Raw genomic sequence first — 21438 nt, forward strand, 5'->3', positions numbered from 1 at the left:
GAGAACATTCAAACTTCAAATTATCTGTAAGTAGAAAAATTAATACCAAATCATTCACACTCTTGTGCAAGTCTTGGTGGAGAGCATGGGTAGTCTGCGAAAAACTGCACAGGATAAGAGGGGAACTAGTTACAGGCTTAAGACTGATCTAAAATCACTTCCGGGAAAATAAATTTCTCCCACATTACTGAAAAACATCCTGATAGACAAGAATAGACCACAGAAAAGGGACATAGAAGTTTGCATAGGACTCAAAGAGGCAGTTTTGGAAAGGCAACTCTTTTGGGGAGAAGAGGATTAAAAAGGAAGAAATAAATGCCTTTTAGAAGCTAAACAGTTAAATAGAGAAGGGAGAGAAGAAAATTTAGGAACCTGCAAGGCAGAAGAATATTTTTTAAAATAGGAGGGCAAATTGTTCACACCGCCCAGCCCCCAAGTCTAATCAATAAAGAAACCATACTTTACCTAAAGCAGAGGACATTTTTGAAACTAGGAATCTTATAAACTCCCCCAAATTGCCAGTTCTATTCACAGACGTGCAGAAGCGACAGCAACTTGAACTATATAAAACTCATTTAAAAAGAAAACAGAGGGCTGGGCTTCCCTGGTGGCGCAGTGGTTGAGAGTCCGCCTGCCAATGCAGGGGACATGGGTTCGTGCCCTGGTCCGGGAAGATCCCACGTGCCGCAGAGTGGCTGGGCCCATGAGCCATGGCCGCTGAGCCTGCGCGTCTGGAGCCTGTACTCTGCAATGGGAGAGGTCACAACAGTGAGATGCCCGTGTACTGCAAAAAAAAAAAAAAGAAAAAAAAGAAAAAAAACAGAAGGTGAGGATAAAAAGAGTTCAGTTGATGAAAATATCTATTACCTACCTCTCGCCCTGCAAAAAGGCATAAAAATAGACACATAGATCCATGGAATAGAATTGAAAGTCCAGTAATAAACACTTACCTCAGGACTTCCCTGATGGTGCAGTGGATAAGACTCTGTGCTCCCAATGCAGGGGCCTGGGTTTGATCTCTGGTCAGGGAACTAGTCCCACATGCATGCCCCAACTAAGAGTTTGCATGCCACAACTAAGGAGCCTGCCTGCTGCAACTAAGACCCAGCGCAACCAAATAAATAAATTTTTTAAAAATTACCTTTATAGCCAATTTATCTTCACTAAGAATGCCAAGACAATTCAATGGGGAAAAAATAATATTTTCAACAAATGCTGCTGACAAATGGATGTCAACATGCAAAGAATGAAGCTGGACCCATATCTCACTCACATCATGCACAAAAATTAACTGAAAATGGATTGAAGATCTAAATGTAAGAACTAAATATAAAATTCTCAGAAGGAAGCATACGTATAAATCATCCTGACCTTAGATTCAGCAGTGGCTTTTTAGACATGACACCTTCAATCAACCAAAGAAAGAGTAAATAAATTGGACGTCATCAAAATTTTAAATGTGTGTGCTTCAGAGGACACCATCAAGAAAGTGGAAAGACAGCAACATACAGGAGAAAAAATTTGTCAGTCATATATCTGACAAGGGACTTGTATCCAGAGTACATAAAGAACCTCTTACAACTCAATGATAAAAAGACAACCTAATTTTATTTTATTTATTTTTCTTTCCCATTATGGTTTATTACAGGATTTCAAACATAGCTCCCTGTGCTGTACAATAGGACCTATAGTTTATCCATTCTATATATAATAGTTTGCATCTGCTAGTCCCAAACTCCCAATCCTACCCCCCCCACCACCCCTCCCCCTTGGCAACCACAAGTCTGTTCTTTTTGTCTGTGCATCTGATTCTGTTTCATATATAAGTTCTTTTGTGTTGTATCTTAGTTTCCCCATGTAAGTGATATCACATGGTATTTGTTTTTCTCTTTCTAATTTACTTCACTTAGTATGATAATTTCTAGGTCCATCCATGTTGCTGCAAATGGCATTATTTCATTCTTTTTTACAGCTGAGTAATATTCCGTTGTGTATACTTACCACATCTTCTTTATCCATTCATCTGTTGATGGACATTTAAGTTGAGGAAATCACTTTTCAAAGTCCTCTGCATCTGTCCTCCTACTGTAGCAAGTTTGCATTCACATCAGACCCATGTATCACACATTATTCTGTGATATACGCTTTCATATGTGTGGGTTTTTATTACTGCCATCAAGAACAAGGCAAGGATATCTAGTAACTCCACTACAGTCCAACATTTTACTGGAGATATTAGGCAATGCAATTAAATAGGAGCAATCAGAAGAGGTATAACAATTGGAAATTAAGAAATAAAACTAACTCTATTTGACTACGATAGGAAAGTATATGTGGAAACCCTAGAGCAAAGATCAGCAAAGTAGCCTGAGAGCCACATCTGATCACATCATTTTGTTTGTGTATTGCCTGTAGCTACTTTTGCCCTACACTGGCAGAGTTGGATAGTTGTGATAGAAAGGGTTTGGCCCATAAAGTTGAAAATACTTTATCTGACATTGTACAGAAAAAGTTTGTGGACTCCTGCCCTAGAGAATCAAATAATAAAACTATCTCAAACAATAAAATAATTCAGTAACTAGAAGGTATATTAGCATTCAGAACTCAACATTCTTTACATATACAAATACTTACCAGTTAGAGGATATAGTGGTTGGGAAAACCCCAGTTAAATAACAACAAAAAGATAAAATATTTGGGAATAAATGTAACACATGTACAAAAACTATTTTAGAAAAACTTTAAAACACTTCTGAAAGACACAAAAATTGAACTGAACCAATGAAAAGACAATTATCCCTACTTTATAATTTTAACATAATTTCAATAAAAATACCTACTCCTTTTTTTAAAGAGAGCTAGACAAGTTGATATAGAATTCATACGGAAATACAAATACATCAAAATAACCAGGAATTGTTTCAGGCAAGAATCATCAATGGATCGTACAACTAATTCATGAAGAGGTGATGACAAGGAGGATATTTTTGCAGTGTCAAAATAACCTCACCACAAGGTACTAACTAATCATTAATGGAAAAAAACCCAGCAACTTTACAGTGGAGGCATCACCTTTACCATTGTCAAAATTAATGTTATTAGTAATGGGACACATAGACATCATGCGTCCTGATAGGATGCACTGAAAAGAGCATAACATCACTTCTGTGGCATTCCTGCTAAAATGTATAACCTGAATTTAAACAGACATTAGTCAAACCCAAATTGAGGGGCATTTTGCAAAATAAATGGCTTATATTCTTCAAAAATGTCAAGGTCAAGAAAGACAAAGAGGGCTTCCCTGGTGGCGCGGTGGTTGAGAGTCCGCGTGCCAATGCAGGGAACACGGGTTCGTGCCCCGGTCCGGGAAGATCTCACATGCTGCGGAGCAGCTAAGCCCGTGAGCCATGGCCGCTGAGCCTGTGCGTCTGGAGCCTGTGCTCCGCAACGGGAGAGGCCACAGCAGTGAGAGGCCCGTGTACCGCAAAAAAAAAAAAAAAGAAAGAAAAAGAAAGACGAAGAATGAGGAACTTGTTCCAGATAAAAAAATACAGAGATATGACAACTACAATTCTTACCCTGGAATAGACCATGGGCCAAGACAGAAACAATAATTTATTTTATTCTATTTTTGTTATAAAGGACATTAGTGGAACAATTGGTGAAATGTGAAGGTCTGTGTATTGGTTAGTACTGTATTAATGGTAATTACCTTATTTCGATAAATGTACTTTTTAAGGAAATACATTGAAATATTTAGGAGTAAAGGGGAATGATGTCTGCAGCTTGTTATCAAATTCAGAAGAAAATCTGTAGAGGGAGGAGAAAGAGTGATAAAGCAAATGTGGTAAAATGTTAATGAGTTTGGAGAATCTGATGTGTATATGGCAGTTATTTGTACTTTTTTAAAAAATAAACTTTTTTATTTTAGAATAATTTAACATTTACAGAAAAGTTGAAAAGATAGTACACCCCTCACCCAATTTCAGTTTCCTCTGATGTCATTTTTTTTTTTTTTTTGGGTACGCGGGCCTCTCTGTTGTGGCCTCTCCCGTTGTGGAGCACAGGCTCCAGACGCGCAGGCTCAGCAGCCATGGCTCACGGGCCCAGCCGCTCTGCGGCATGTGGGATCCTCCCGGACCGGGGCACGAACCTGTGTCCTCTGTCCTCTGATGTCATTTTAAATTACCGTGGTACATTTTTCAAAACTAAGAAACAAACATTGCTACATTACTATTAACTAAACCACAGACTTTATTCAGATTTCACCCATTTTCCATGGAATGTTCCTCTAAACTCCAGACTTTAATCACGTTTCACTAATGTTTCCTTTAATATCCTTTTTCTGCTCCAAGATCCAATCCAGCATACCACATTTCATTTATTCATCATCTCTCCAATCTCCTCTGGTCTGTGACAGTCTCATTCTTTCCTTATTTTTCATGACTTTCATAGTTTTGAGGAGTCTTGGTGAAATATTTATAGGTTGTCTCTCAATTTTGGTTTGTCATATGTATTTCTCATAATTAGACTGGTGTTATGGGTTCTTTAGAAAGAGTACTACAGAGGTGAAGTACCATTCTCATGTCACATTATGTCAGGGAGTGGATGCTATCAACAGGGTAATTCTAGTGATGTTAACCTGGTTATCTAGGTTAAGGAAGTATCTTCTAGGTTTCCCCTCTGTAAAGTTCCAGTTTTTCCCCCATTCTATTTGGAAGGGAGTCACTAACTCAAGCCCACTCTCAAAGGCAGGGGCAGGGGGCAGGTTTAAACTTCACCTTCTGGACAGGATTGTTTCTACATATATTATTTGGATTCCTCTGTAGGGAAGGTTTGACTCTTCTCCCCTACTTATTTATGTATCATTTATTTATATTTGTATGGGTTCGTATATTTTTATTTGGGAGGTTATAATCTAATACCCTCTTTGTTTGGTCGCTCTAGTAGCTCCGGCTTTGACCATCTGGAGTTCTGATAGACTTCTATGGCCTTTTGTCATGTCCCCACCCTTTTGGTTTGTGAGCATTCCCTTGCTTTCTGGTAGTACAAAATGCTTCTGCCTTGTCTTGTATTGATATTTTCCCTGTTCCAGCTCTACAGTCTGCTGTTTCTTCACAGTCCCTGGCTTTTTTTTTTTTAATTGGAGGATGATATTTAAAAACCGCATTCTTGGCACTGAGTGGTTTGTGTTTTGTAGCTTATAAGTCTGAAATCACTTCAAAATAAAAAATAAAAATAAAAAAATTGAGTTAAAAGTTGTAAAATGCACATCCTATTTATTATTTTTAACTGTTCTACCTTAGTTAAGTTATTATGTAAGTTATTAGTTACATATTAGTTATTATTGTTATCAAATGTTACATTTTAAAATTCATAGATGTGCATTCTTTCTATATAAATTATGCTTATATTTTACTTGGTATCTGTAAATTATTAATAAAATTTCTACAGCCTCAGTAGAACATTTTTGTATGTTTTACTTGCGCCTTTTAAATAGAGTGGGGTGGGAGGGAGACGCAGAGGGAGGAGATATGAGGATATATGTATATGTATAGCTGATTCACTCTGTTAAAAAGCAGAAATCAATACACCATTGTAAAGCAATTATACTCCAATAAAGATGTTAAAAACAAACAAACAAATAAATAAATAGAGTGGGAACACTCATATCTCCCTCTTATGAAAATCATAGAGTTCTATGATTAAATTCATAAAACTTTATATTACAGAATTAATGAGCAGTCTAGTTCAACATGCATACATGAAAGGGCATAGCAGGGGCATAAAAAAAGATTTTGACATTACTCTTAATTCTTTCAAGCAATGATACCTCCACCCTCAAATTCCATTTTAGTAAATAAGCATGATGTGGACAGCTTGGCCTGGTTTTTTTTGGTTTTTTGCTTTTCTTTTTGTGGTACGCAGGGCTCTCACTGTTGTGGCCTCTCCCATTGTGGAGCACGGGATCCGGATGCGCAGGCCCAGCGGCCATGGCTCATGGGCCCAGCCGCTCCACGGCATGTGGGATCTTCCCGGACCAGGGCACGAACCCGTGTTCCCTGCATCGGCAGGCAGACTCGCAACCACTGCGCCACCAGGGAAGCCCAGCTTGGCCTGTTTGACAGGAAATTCTGTATATGAAAATGTAGGGACTTCCCTGGTGGCGCAGTGGTTAGGAATTCGCCTGCCAATGCGGGGGACAGGGTTCAAGCCCTGGTCCAGGAAGGTCCCACATGCTGCGGAGCAACTAAGCCTGTGCGCCACAACTACTGAGCCTGCGCTCCAGAGCCCGTGAGCCACAACTACTGAGCCCATGTGCCACAACTACTGAAGCCCGTCTGCCACAACTACTGAAGTCTGTGAGCTTAGAGCCCGTGCTCCACAATAGGAGAAGCCACTGCAGTGAAAAGCCCAAGCACCACAATGAAGAGTAGCCCCCCATCGCCACAACTAGAGAAAGCCTGCGGGCAGCAATGAAGACCCAACACAGCCAAAAATAAATAAACAAATAAATATTTTTAAAATGTAGCATTTCTTGGGACTTCCCTCGTGGTCCAGTGGTTAAGACTCCACGCTCCCAATGCAGGGGGCCCGGGTTCAATCCCTGGTTATGGAATTAGATCCCTCATGCTGTGACTAAAGATCCCACATGCAGCAACTAAAGATCCCGCATGCCACAACGAAGATCCTGTACGCAGCAACGAAGATCCTGTGTGCCACAACTAAGGCCTGGCGTGGCCAAATAAATAAATGAATATTTTTAAAAAGAAAGAAAATGTAGCATTTCTTAGGGAAGGTTTTTAAAATACCTCTTTGATCTATGACATATAAGAAGGTTACTACTATACCAGATGCTTCTATTTTGTGTCTTAGAAAGTCATTGTAGAAAATGATTTCTTCCAGACTATAAGAATGAATAAGAAAAGTGTGCAAATGAGGATATAGTTATGCTTTAACTCTTAGTGACACTAAGAGTATATTAATAAATAATGTAAAAAGGAATATGAATAAGGATAGTTACAATGTAACAAAGGTACAATTTGTATAATCTCATTTTTATATAAAAGAATGTATACAGTTGTTCCTTGGTATCTGCAGCGGATTGGTTCCAAGACCTCCTGAGAATACCAAAATCTGCCATTGCTCAAGTTTCTTATATAAAATTTGCATATAACATATGCATGCACATCCTCCTCTATACTTTAAATCATCTCTACTTTACTTATAATACCTAATGCAATGTAAATGGTATGTAAATAGTTTCTGGTACACGGCAAATTCAAGCTTTGCTTTTTGGATCTTTCTGGAATTTTTTTTTCAAATATTTCTGACCCATAGTTGGTTGAGTCTATGGATGTGGAACCCTCAGATATGGAGGACTGACTCTATGTATGTGCATAGAAGATTTCTCAATCCTTGTCAATCTGCAGGTTGCTACTATTGGTGTGTCATGAAATCAATTTAGTAAGTCCACAACGAGCATTTTTTCAAGTTAAATAGAGTTGAAAATGTCAGTGTTTAGCACATAGTGTAATTACTATTACTGCAACATTTATTTCAAGTGTATATGTGTGTACGACTGATTTCTGGGTTGTGATGTAAAATGCATTTCTTATTTTGAGTCTGAATTTTAAAAAGTATTTGAAAAATATGTTTCTAGAACTGTAGACCAAAAACATTTAAGAGTGGACCTCTGAGGACTTCCCTGGTGACACGGTGGTTAGGAATCCGCCTGCCAATGCAGGGGACACGGGTTTGAGCCCCGGTCCGGGAAGATCCCAAATACCGCAGAGCAACTAAGCCCGTTTGCCACAACTACTGAGCCTGCAAGCCACAACTACTGAGCCCACATGCCACAACTACTGAAGCCCGCATGCCACAACTACTGAAGCCCGCATGCCTAGAGCCTGTGCACAACAACAAGAGAAGCCACCGCAATGAGAAGCCCGTGTGCTGCAACTAGAGAAAACCCACATGCAGCAACAAAGACCCAATGCAGCCATAAATTAATCAATCAATTAATTAATTAATTTTTTAAAAAAAGAGTGGACCTCTGGTTACCAGAAGAAGGATTTTTGCAGTTAGATGTTTTGGGAGAAAAGGTTTGGAAGCTTTAACTTCTAACATGGATTTTTATTCAAGGCATGCAGGCTTCAGTAGTTGTGGCGCTTGGGCTTCAGTAGTTGTGGCTCGCAGACTCCAGAGCGCAGGCTCAGTAGTTGTGGCGCACGGATTTAGTTGCTCCGCGGCATGTGGGATCTTCCCGGACCAGGGCTCAAACCCATGTCCCCTGCATTGGCAGGCAGATTCTTAACCACTACGCCACCAGGGAAGTCCTGGAAGCTTTAACTTCTTTATACTCTTTTTGCATAAACTGTACAGAGAAACAAGGTAACAAAATCATGCAAATTGGTGATTAATTTGCAGCTTCCAAACAAAGTTAGTACAGTTTGTCATATCTTCCCTACCATGATCTCTTCATAGCTCTGTAGAAGCTTCTGAAGCCTGTTGTCAACTCTCTTCCTCTCACCTTGCTACTTAAGCCTTGTTCCTCAGAGCTGGCTAAATGTGCTATGTAATATACAGTATATGGACCACATTAATTTTCTAACATCCTCCCTCCTCCCATAAAATCTGAATTCTGAAATATTTCTGGTCCTAATATTTCACATAAAAAGTTGTTGATTTATTTATTTATTATTTCATCAACAGTTGATGAAATGCCTGCTGTCAGTCTTAATTTTCATACTTTTAGGAAATCTGTTTATACTTTCTGGTAGATTTAAGATTTTCTCTTTATCTTTAATATCCCACATTTTCATCATAATGTATCTGGTTGTGACCCTTTATTCTGCTTGTGCATTATCAATCTGTCGATTTAAATATCTCCTCAGTTCTGGAAAATTTTCAGCTATTATCTATTCAGTATTGCTCCTCTATTATTCTCTAAGTAATTTCTAATATTATTATTACCTATATGTTGGAGCCTTTAGTACTATCTGCCCTGTCTCTTAAATGTACTTTTCTATTTTTATTTCTATATCTTTCTGTATTGAGAATTCATCCTGTTTCTTTGGCAAACAGTGCTGTATAACCAAAATCTATTTCCTCCACTTTTTCTTTATGAACACTTTTTCATTGTTTACTCAGTGGGTGACTGTGTGCTTTAGAAAAGACATAAGGAGTACAGACACATTGGAACACTTTTTGGCAGTTTCTTAGAAAGTTAAACATGCACTTACCGTGCAACCTAGCAGTCCTATTCCTAGGTATTTACCCAAGAGAAATGAAAACTATGTTCACACAAAAAACTACACATGAGTGTTTGTCAAAACCTGGAAACAACACAAATGGCCCTCAACTTGTTAATGGATAAACATAGTATGGTACATCCATGCAGTGGAGTACTTCTTAGCAATACAAAGGAATGAACTACTTATAAGTGCAATAATATGCATGAATCTTATGTGCATCTTGCTAAGAAACCAGACTCCAAAGGCAACATACTGTAATCATTGTGTTTATATGACATTCTGGAAAAGGCAAAGCTATAGGGACAGAACTAAGAGGACAGTGGTTGCTGGCAGCTGGGTGAGAGAGGAGTTGACTACAGCGGTAGACTGAATAGTGGCCCCCCCAGAAATGTCCACACCTTAATTTCTAGAACCTAAAAATGTTGCTTTGTATGGCAAAAGGGACTTGCAGATATGATTAAGTGGAAGAACTTGAGATGGGGCATTTATCCTGGGTGAATCCTAGATATAATCACAAGATATTTTATAAGAGGTTAATAGAGAAGGTGGCAATAGGACAACAAAGCAGAGATTGGAGTAATGTAGCCAGGAACCAATGGATGCTGGCAGCCTCTAGAAGCTGAAAGAAGCAAGAAACAGATTCTTCGAAATCCCCAGAGGGTAGCACCCTGTCAACACCTTGATTTTAGCCCTAAACAACTCATTTCAAGCTTCTGACTTGCAGAATTGTAAATTTGTGTTTTTAAGGCACCAACTTGACACATCTTGGCTATTGTGAATATTGCTGCAATGAACATAGGGGTGCAGATATCTCTTTGAGATCCTGTTTTCATTTCTTTGGATGTATACCCAGAAGTAGGATTGCTGGATCATATGGTAATTCTATTTTTAATTTTTTGAGGAGCCTCCATACTGATTTCCATAGTAGCTGTACTAATTTATATTCCCACCAACAGTGTACAAAGTTTCCTTTTCTCCACACACTGTGTTAGTTTAACTAAAGGTTTGTCACTTTTATTTATCTTTTTCAAAAACCAACTCTTAATTTTATTGATCTTTTAAATTGTTTTTCTGCTTTCTATTTCATTTATTTCTGCTCTGATCTTTATTTCCATCCTTCTACTTAGTTTGTTCTTCTTTTTCTAGTTGTTTGAGGTATAAAGTGAGGTTGTTTTTTTGAGCTTTTTCTTAGTTTTTAATATTAGCCTTTACCCTTTTAAACTTTCTCTCTTAGAACTGCTTTTGCAGCATCCCACAGGTTTTGATATGTTGTCGTTCCATTTTCTTTTTTTTCAAGATGCAGGCATACCTTGTTTTACTGTACTTCACCTTGGTGCTTTCCAGATACTGTGTTTTTTACAGATTGAAGGTTTGTGGCAACCCTGGGTCAAACAAGTATATTGGGACCATTTTTTCAAAGGCATTATTTTAAAATTAAGGTATATACATTGTGTTTTTAGACATAATGCTGTTGCACACATAGTAGACTGAAGTATAATGTAAACATAACTTTTATACGTACAGGGAAACCAAAAAATTCATGTGACTCACTTTATTGTGATATATGCTTTATTACAGTGGTCTGGAACCCATGATATCTCTGAGGTATGTCTGTATTTCTTGATTTCCCTTTTGATTTATTCTTTGACTCATTGGTTATTTAGGAACATATTGTTTAATATCTGCAATTTGTGAATTTTACAGCTTTCCTCACGTTATTGATTTCTTGTTTCATACCACTGTGGTCAGAAAAGAAACTTGGTATGGGTTCTAGGTACTTTCACCATAAGCATCTTTGCCACAAGCATTTCTGCAACATAACTAATTGACCTTAAGTCAATTTTCCCGTGAAAGTTAAAATAACTGATTGACGGTTTGGGGGTTGACAGTTTGGTTTCAACTCGTTGAAATGCTTTGGCATTTCTTCTGGTTAGCAACATTATTGATGGCTTTGTCGACTGATAATGATTTGCCACAAGTGTTGGTTTCTTATTTTGAACACACCCTATTGCAGGAGAATAAGGGCAAGAGCCTTTAAGGCACATAGTTGAACCCACATTTCGTGTAGAACTTCGAAATGTCTATCAAGGGACATATGACAATATACCAAGAACAGCTAACAGCGTAGAAGGCTTTCACAATGCAATACAAATCTCTTTTACAAATATGCGTCCTAGTATTTGGAAAGTGATACCACCTCAATGAAGGAAGAAATTGCAATGCCAAAGGAGGAGATGAATCAACAAGCGAAAAAAAAGTATAAAATACTATGAACAAAAGACTTGGAAAACAAATGCTTAGGTGCAACACACAAAATAAAATCAGTTATTTGCACAGCATTGCCATGAATCTACACACATTTTAAACACATTCAAATACTTTGTATTTCACAGGAAAGTCTTCTTAATTTTGTTGTTAATTTATCATGTTTCTTCATGTCCTTTTTAATGCCCCTCTTTTATTTTTCATTTCATTTTTTATGGCAAAATTGCCTTATGGCCAGTTAGTTATATGGCAGAAATGTTCTTGGCATCTACAGCAAAGATGCTTGTAACTGAAAGTACCAGACGTGCTAGGTATGATTTCAAACTTTTAAAATTAGCTAAGACTTGTTTTTTGACCTATCTTGAGATATATGCTGGGAAATGTTCCTTGTGCACTTGAAAAGAATGTGTATTCTGCTGCTATTTGATGGAATTTTCTGTATATGTCTGTTCGCTCCATTTGGTCTAAAATATGGTTCAAGTCCAATATTTCCTTGTTGATTTTCTGTCTGGATGATTTATCTATTGTTGAAAATGGGGTATTGAAGTTCCATGCTATTCTTGAATTGTCTATTTATCTCTTCAGATCTGTTAGTATTTGCTTGATATATTTAGCTGTTCTGATGTTAAGTGCATATATATTTATGATTGTTAAATTGTCTTGATGAATTAACCCCCTCATCATTATATAATGACCATCTTTGTCTCTTGTTACCATTTTTGACTTAAAGTCTATTTTGTCTGAAATAAGTATGGCTACCTCTCCTCTCTTTTTGTTTCTACTTGCGTGGAATATCTTTTGCCATTCCCTTGCTTTGGGCCTATGTGTGTCTTTAAAGCTGAAGTGAGTCTCTTATGGGCCGCATACAGTTGGGTCTTTTTTTTTAATCCATCCAGCCACTCAATGCCTTTTGATTGGAGAATTCAATCTATTTACTTTTAGAGTAATTCTTGATAGGTGAGGACTTACTAATGCTATCTTATTGTTTTCTGGCTGTTTTATAGTGCCATTATTACTTTTTTCATTTTTGCTGCCTACCTTTGTGGATTAATGACTTCCTGTAGTGGTATGCTTTAATTCCCTTCTCTTTATCTTTTTCTGTGTTAACTGTAGGTTTTTGTTTCGTGGTTACCATGAGGCTTACATAAAGTATCTTATATATATACAACAGTCTATTTTATAATGGTAACAATTGAACACGTAAAAAAACTCTGTCCTTTTACTCCCTTCCTTTTATGTTTTTGATGTCACCATTTACATCTTTTTATATTGTATATCCCTTGACAAATTGTTGAAGCTATAGTTGTTTTTAATACTTTTGTCCTTTAACCTTTATCTAGAGTTAAGTAGTTAACGCATCATTGTAATACATTATTATTAGGGTATTCTGAATCTAGCTATATGCTTACCTTTATCAGTGTGTTATATATGTTCCTATGTTTTCATATTACTAATTTGCATCCTTTTTTTCAGGTCAAAGAGCTCCTTTCAGTATTTCTTTTAAGGCAGGTTACTGGTGATAAATTCCTTCAGCTTTTGTTTACTAGGGAAAGTTTTTATTTCTACCTTCAATTCTAAAGGACGGGTTTACTGGGTAAAGTTTCTTGGTTGTCAGTTTCTTTCTTTTAGCACTTCGAAGAATATATTATCCCACCCTCTTCTGGCCTGCAAGGTCTCTGCTGAGAAATCTATTGATAGCTTTATGGGGGTTCCCTTGTATGAGAGCATTTTTTTTCTCTTACTTGTTTTAGAATTCTTTTTTTGTCTTTGGTTTTAAACAGTTTTATTATGATGTCTTGGAGAAGGTTGTTTTGTATTGAAATTTTGAGGTGACCTATGAACTTGGATGTCCAAATATTTCTCCAGATTTAGGACATTTTCATCCACTATTTTTTAAAATAAGCTTTCTACCCCTTTCTCCCTCCCTTCCCCTTCTAGGACTCCAGTGATACATGTATTATTTCACTTGACGGTGTCCCATAAATACCATAGGATTTTTTCTTCATTCCTTTTCATTTGTTTTTCTTTTTGCCCCTATGATTGGATAATTTCAGTTGCTCTGTCTTCTAGATCTCTCTTCTGCTTGTTCAAGTCTACTATTGAAGCTCTCTACTAAAGTCTTCAGTTCAGCCACTCAGCTCCAAAATTTTTGCTGCTTCTTTTTACGTTTTCTATCTCCTTGTTTAAGATCTGTTTTATTCTTCTGTTGTCTTCCTGATATCATGAAATTGTCTTCCTGTGTTCTCTTGTAGCTCTCTAAGCAATCTGTAGAAAAGTTATTTTGAATTATTTGTTGGGCAATTCCTGGGTCTCCATTTCTTTGGGGCCACTTACTGAAGATTTGGCAGAGATATATTTCCCTGATTCTTCATGATCACTGTAGCCTTGCCTAGGTATCTGAGCGTTTGAAGAAGGAGTCACCTCTTTCAGACTTTAGGGACTAACTTCAGTAAGGTAACTTTCACCCGGTGGGGGACACACTAGATGAAGTTGTGACCTTGGTTCTAATGGTGTGGGGTGTCAAGTGCAGGGGCATGTGGCCGTACCAGGTACAAAGGGCATGATGTCTTTTTGACTCAGGCTGCTGGAATTCATAGCATCGATAACTCTGTGGGCATTGGAGAGCACTGCAGGTGATTTACAGTGGCATCAAGGGCTGTTGGTGTCCTCAGCGACTCTTCCAGGTCCAGCAACTAGGGACAAGGGCAAGCAGCGGTGGGAGCTGGAGTCAGTGGTGTGCTTACACTTGGCTGTGGGGGGCAGCTGCTAGTGCCTATGTAGTGGCAAGGGCCAGTTGCAGACATACATGTAATGGTAGGGGCCAGGGCTGATTATGGGCTTATGGAAACTGTGGAGGCCCTGACTGCTGGCATGCTCTCCTGCGGCTGCCCACGCTTACACCAGGTGTGCACACTGCAGTGGAGGCCAGTGATGGGAGTCAGATTGGGGGCATGCAGGTGCACAGCTGGAAGTGCTAGCTACAGGTGAGCACTGTGGTGCCAGCTAGAGACAGGAGGCAGGGCCTGATCTGGTCCCACAGCAGCTGCGGTGCCTTGGCTTTCTGCATGCTCACCTGTGGGTGTACACGCTCACCCTGGGCATGTGCACTGTAGTGGGGGCTGATAGTGGGTGTCAAGCCAGTGGTGTGCAAGTGCACAGGTGGAGGGTCTAGCCCTGAGCACAGCAGTGGAGGTTTAGGCTGATGTTTTGCACTTATGTAGCTGTAGAAGCCCCAGCTGGCCGCTAGTGTGACTACCAGACTCTGGCAGGGACAGGGAAGGACTCAGGTGGCTAGTGACTTAACATTTGTGCAGCTGCAGTGAGCTGTTTTTAACAAAATTCTATTTCCTGTGAGGCGAAATCTGCCGGGGGTCTTCAGAGGCTATGCTGGCTATTGGCTTTATCAGTAGTGAAATCGGCTAAACTCTTGTGAATCTAGATCACTCCTGCTGCATGTCTGTTAGTAATAGCCTCTGCTTTTCTTCCTTGTACCCAGCTGTCTCTATACGTCTCAGCTTAGCTGGTCTGGGCTGGGTGAAACCAAAGCAGTACCTTCATGGAGTGCCCCAAGAGGCTGGAGAAGCTGTTCACCCTGCTGTTCCTTTCCTGGCAAGAAGAACTCTAACTGGAAAGTTCCTTCTTGGTGCTGAACAATACTAGCTTGGGGGATGGGATGATGCAGCCAAAATGAAGCTGTCTCCCTTCTCTTCTTGTGTGATTATTTTCAGTTAGATCTGTTGCATTGTGTTTCTAAAACTTCCTAAGTGACTTTAGAGGTCTCCCAGAGCTAATTCTGCTCGTTGATAGCTGTTCAATCCTTGATCTTTCTGGGGGGGGATGGGGAAGCTGGGTTCTCCTATGTTACTATTTTTACCTACAACCTCTCCTTAAAATTTTATCTTCCATTTTTATGTTTGAAATATAAGGAGGGAGTCCACTATTATAATCTAACACTGATGTTTACCAAATAGGTTGTATGAAGGCATAAAAACAGACTTATTATCAAATAAGTGCCACACACAGAACTGGAAGAATTAGCTTAATACAATGGGTGACAAATAAGATTTTAACAATTTCTCAACGAACTATAACCTTCTCCTCCTCTTTTTCTTCCTTATCCTCCTCCTCCTTCTTTTTATCTTCCCATCCTCCCTTCTTCTTTCTCTTATTCCTTTTCTTCTTCCTTCTCCTCCTCTTTTTTCTTTTTACAAGATTAGGCTCCTTTCCCTTGTATACTTTGGATTTTGTTCTGGTACTAATGGCTGTCCAGAACTACCCTGTCAGTGTTTCTCTTGCTCTGTCTTATGAAAAATTACACATTTGGAAGGTAATAGGCCTAGGATTAAGAGTGCTATAGAACATTTTTTTCCTAAAATATTGTATACAGACTGCGCTTTGTTGAGAATAATTTCCCCTAAAACCAGAAATGGAAAATTTGTTGCAACTGGAGTCCCAACTCTGATTATGTAGTAGTAGCAACCTAGAGCTGTGTATTGAGCATTCTGAGGCTACATCAAGGCTCTACAGCAAAGTGTGCCTTGATTGACTATTGACATACGCCATGAGCAGAGGAAGAGGAAATAGTGGACCCATTATTTGCCATTCCCTTCCTATGTGTTTAAGTAAATTATGATGTATGCCTGGAAGTTTGATTATTCAATGTTTCTATTTCATGTTTCCCATGTATAAGTAGAAATAATTGTCCTCTTAATGCCAATTCCTGAATAGTGGTGAAGTAATTTAGACATTGAAAGTATTTTTTTAAATTCTTACCCTTATGAAAGTTATATTTTGTGTCACATTTTCTGTATAAATATGACTTATGAAATGCTTCTAATAGTAAATCCCCTACATTTAAGAATTACAAAAGAGCCTAGACACAAATGTTTATAGACTCTTTATTCATAATCACCCCAAACTAGAAGCAACCCAGAAGTTCTTCAATGGCTGAATGTGTAAACAAACTATGGTGTTTCTCTTTACACTGTACTATGCTATACATCATCCCATATATTATATAGTATACCATAGAATACCCTTCAACAATAAAAAGGAATGTACTGTAGATACATGAAACAACTTGAAGGAATCCCAAAGGCAACATTGCTGAAATGACGAAGCCATTCTTGACAGTTAACATTCTGTATGATTCCCTTTATAAACTACTCTTGAAAAGACAAACCTATATTGATAGAAAAACAGATCATTGGTTGCCAGGAGCTAGGGATTGTGGGAATGTGTGACTTCAAATGTATAGTACAAGAGATTTGGGGGGGTGGAGGGTGATAGAAGTGCTCTCTGTATCCTGATTGTGGTGGTAGTGACATGAATCTGTACATGTGTTAAAATTCATAGAACTATCTACTCCCAAGGAAAATCAATTTAATATAATTTTAGCCAAATTTTAGAAAAGAATGTAGAATAGTAGTTTGAGTTAGCTTCAGGTTGTAAGTGTGCTATAGTATGAAGTGAATGGAAAATTCTGAGGATAAAAAGATCTAAGAAATTCTATATACAAAAAACCCCCAAAGAACCCACTAGTGTATACCTAGTTGGCACTTGGGGTTATTATTTAGTGTCTTATGAACTTGATTTGTATCTTGTATGTACTTGTATTTTGTAATGGAAAGGGTATAAAACATCTATATTATTGATATCACTCTATCACTGTCTGGTTGAATAAACTTGAGCAAGTCATTTAATGGCTCAGGTCATCAGGTTCTTTTTCTATAGAGTAAGAAGTTTGGATCCTGTGCTTTTTAAACTGAAATACTCCTAATAAGCATTTTGCTCCAGAATATGCGTTTGCCTTAATATATAGCATTAAGTAAAATAGAGGCTCTAGGACATGCTTCATGGTTTGTTTGTTTGTTTTCTGATGGCTTCACATAGTTCCTGACATCCCATTACATCCTCAGGTTGAAATAGCATGGGACTATATAATCTAATAATCTCTCTCCTAGCTGTAAATTTTTGTTTTGTTTTAATTTTTTCCAGATAACTCTTTTGAGTTTTCAGTTTTTAAGTATTCAATTTTTAAATACTAGGCAGAATAGAAAGTTAAGACCACTAGATGGGGATGTAAACAATACAGGGTTTGTTGTTTGTCTTGTGCTCAGAAGTAACTGCATACAGTCTTAAGCATAAGTCCCTGAAGAGTGCAGAAAACAAAGAACAAATCCACACAAGTACTTGTTTTTATCTTTCTAAATGTCGGTGATATGGATTTGGGAGAAACTAACCTTCTGAATTAAGAGTGAAGTCTGTGGTCAAGTAGCATATTGTAAAACCATAATTTCTTTGAATGACTCTCCATGGTCACAATATGTGATATTCATGGTTTTATGACTTTATTTTGTCCTGCTACATATTTAATGATAGGTACAAAATCAGAAATAAAATGTAACAATTAAGATACATTGTAATTTCTTCTTCTGGGTTTTTCCATCCTCTTTTCAATACTTTAAAAAAGAGTGATCATTTGTCTCTTTAAAGGTACATCTAAAATTATGTTAGTTTCATGACTTAGTAATTTTTAGCTTTCTATATATAATTAGCAAAAACATAGCTACACAAAACATTATCTTTAAAGAATTGCTTTTAAACAAAATACCATTGTGTTATATTAAAGGACTGTGCAAATAGTCTTTTAAAGAGTACTTAGGAAAAAATTAGGGAAAGGGAACTTTCTTTTTTTCCTTTCTTATCTCTCAAACGAGGGGAGTTGAAATTGCCTTATTTCTTGAGAATTTTCTTAGCTCATACTATATATTTTTTTACTTTTCAAACAAATGCACATGGTTATTGATAATTATATGAGCTTTGGTATCTATACATCATATCACTGTTGAAGATTACCCTTCAACACAGTATAGGACTTCTATCCAATAAGGGCTGACACTTGTTTTCTTTTAGGAGTCTGTCTTAGGTTTTTAGTTGTTCAGTATTTCATCCTCAATATTTGGGCTCAGCTAAAATACAGAGGGTTTTAGCACATTTATTATAATTTAAATGATTTATCCAACAGGGAAAACTATGCCAACTTATGGCATAATTGGGATGAATTATAGATTATTACATATCTGAAATTCTCAGGTAAAATCTAGCCCCAAAATGGAGGTCTAAGACTATGATATATATATTTATTTATTTATTAAAGCCTGGTGGGATTTTTTTTCTTCTTTATTTTTGGCTGCGTTGGGTCTTCATTGCTGCGTGGGCTTTCTCTAGTTGCGGCCAGCAGGGGCTGATCTTCGTTGCGGTGCACTGGCTTCTCACTGCGGTGGCTTCTCTTGTTGCAGAGCACAGGCTCTAGGTGCGTGGGCTTCAGTAGTTGTGGCACACAGGCTTAGTAGTTGTGGCTTGTGGGCTCTAGAGCGCAGGTTCAGTAGTTGTGGCACACGGGCTTAGTTGCTCAGCGGCATGTGGGATCTTCCCAGACCAGGGATCGAATCCATGTCCCTGCATTGGCCGACGGATTCTTAACCACTGCGCCACCAGGGAAGTCCCTATGATATATTTAATATTTACATCTTAGATGAGTAAATGTAACAATTTTTAAGGGAGTAACCCTTCTTGTAAGTGACTGTCTACTTTTTTAAGACTGTGATTAAAATACATATAACGTAAAATTTACCATGTTAACCATTTTAAAAAATTGTGGTAACAAAGACATAGCATAAATTTTACCATTTTCACCATCTTTAAGTGTAAAATTCAGTGGTAGTAATGACATTCACACTGTTGTGCAACCATCTGCTGTTTCCAAAGCTCTTTCATCACCACAAACAGAAACTCTGTAACTATTAAGCAATAACCCCCCACTCTTACTCGGCTACTGGTAACGTCTAATCTAACTTCCATCTCTGAATTTGCCTTGAATGACTCAATTTTAGTATGATTGCATATTTTTAATTTTTCTACTTGGATGAAAAACATCTAATGTGGTAAAGCCTACTGTTGTCGTTTAGAGAAATTAAAACACTGAGCAGTACTGTGTACATACATAAAAACACACAAATAGCTATGAAGCATCACAAAGAAACAAGCCCCTAGTATCTGTAAGTTTACTAAACATCTTATTCATTCTTAGGGTTTCCTAAATTCAGGATGAAGAGAGCTTACATTTCTTTTGTACTATCATGTACTTTATCTTAAAACAAAAATCAGTTAACCTATATACATACATACATAATTAAGGTCCCTATTTTATTCACTTAAAGGTGACAAATATAATAAAATAGTATAACATAGGAAATAAATAGAGGAATACAAATGAGAAGGAAAAAGGATTTTTGAAAAATCTTTCATTTTAAAGGTGTTTCCATTTGTTTAACTGTTTTAGGTTGTACTCAAGACACATTAGTTTAAAACTACTAATGGAAGCAGCAAATAAATGGTATAAAAATATTTTTACTGATTTTAAGAAACTGCCTCTCAGATGAAACTATTTTAAAGATAGGACTTGCACTGTAAGTCAAACATAGCCACTGGAGTTTTTCTGAACAAGAGTCAATAGAGACTTATAAAGATTGGTGTCAACAACTAACTATTCTATAACTAACTATAACCTAGAATTTTCTGAAGAGGAAATTTAGACATGATTCATAATTTAATTAAAGGCTTCAGATTTTGGTGTTGCTAAATGGGAAGATACACAGTAAGTAGATCAGCAAGTGAACAGAATCCTTGTAGAACTTTCTGTGCTAAAATTAATATTTGATTCATATCATAACTAGATATATTGAACAACACTGGTAGGCAAGAGATAATTGAAGTCTTTCACTTAGACAAGCTAATATTTTGTTATATTCTCTAATAAGTTGATATGCTGGGAAATATAAAAATAGATGGATAATAAATCAGTTGGGGAAATATGGAGAATTATTTTTCTGTACATTATTTTAGATAAAAGTGTACCTGAATTGTCCCAGAAAAATAGTTACTTGATCTGTTTTTTAGTATCTCTTTGATGGGCTTTCTTAAGTTTCATAATTCTATAACTGGAAAGGTTTTTTCTTTGTAATGTTTCACTTATGTTGCTATCACATTCTTTACCCTGAACTTATCCTTCATATCCTGACTTGAGTAGAAATGGAGAATAGTTCACTAATGCATACAATTTTTTCTATCTCTGATTGAGGAAACAGAGGGATTTTAGAGTTGTTTGGCTCGTTCAACATCCATTAAATTACATTCTGTTGGTGTCTTGTTGTACTGAAGAGACTGGGAAGCTGAATATTGCATTTCCTGAATCCCTTGCTGCTAGCATTCTGAATACACATTAGATCCCTCTAATAAAATGCATTCCTGAAAATGTAGAAGGAAGAAGTGAAGTAAAGGCTTCTGCTCCTCTTGGCTGTTGCTGCTAGCCAGCAGGTTCAAGGAGATGTTCAGAGGGGTTGTTCTGGGAGTCATTTTTAAAGGCTTTTTAGAACCTCTTCCTCCAGCCCTTCTTGCAATTTTGTATTCATCTAATTCCCTGTGTCAAATACCTTTGTTATTTGGGAAACAATAGAAGCATTGCCACCAACTCAGGAAAAGATAAGGATGCCTAATATTGCCGTGGAAGTTTTAGAAAGACAAAGAATTTACAGGCATAAAAAATTGGAAAGGAAGAGAAACTGTTTCTGTTTGCAGAGGGAATAATTCTATATCCAAAAAACCCCAAAAGAATTAGTGGGAAACCTAGTGAAAGAATGAGAGAATATAAATATCAGGTTATAAAATCAACATTATAAAATGAACACTTTTGGGACTTCCCTGGTGGTGCAGTGGTTAAGAATCCGCCTGCCAATGCAGGGGACACGGGTTCGAGCCCTGGTCCAGGAAGATCCCACATGCCGCAGAGCAACTAAGCCCGTGTGCCACAACTACTGAGCCTGTGCTCTAGAGCCCGCAAGCCACAGCTACTGAG

At 37.6% G+C, this 21438-nt stretch overlaps 1 protein-coding gene across 1 annotated transcript in view; it reads left to right on the forward strand.

Annotated features, from left to right (window-relative positions):
• The window catches only part of BAZ2B (bromodomain adjacent to zinc finger domain 2B), a 385114-nt gene that overhangs the window by 30330 nt on the left and 333346 nt on the right, over window positions 1-21438 (forward strand). Inside the window, exon 2 of the mRNA XM_089915998.1 lies at window positions 10836-10862. The gene's annotated coding sequence lies outside the window, so the exon portion shown is untranslated. The remainder of the gene's footprint in view (window positions 1-10835; window positions 10863-21438) is intronic.

The sequence above is a fragment of the Delphinapterus leucas genome, chromosome 8 (genome assembly GCF_059928025.1).
Source record: "Delphinapterus leucas isolate spDelLeu-1000000601 "Yukka" chromosome 8, BTC_Dleu_Yukka2, whole genome shotgun sequence".
Lineage (NCBI taxonomy): Eukaryota > Metazoa > Chordata > Mammalia > Artiodactyla > Monodontidae > Delphinapterus > Delphinapterus leucas.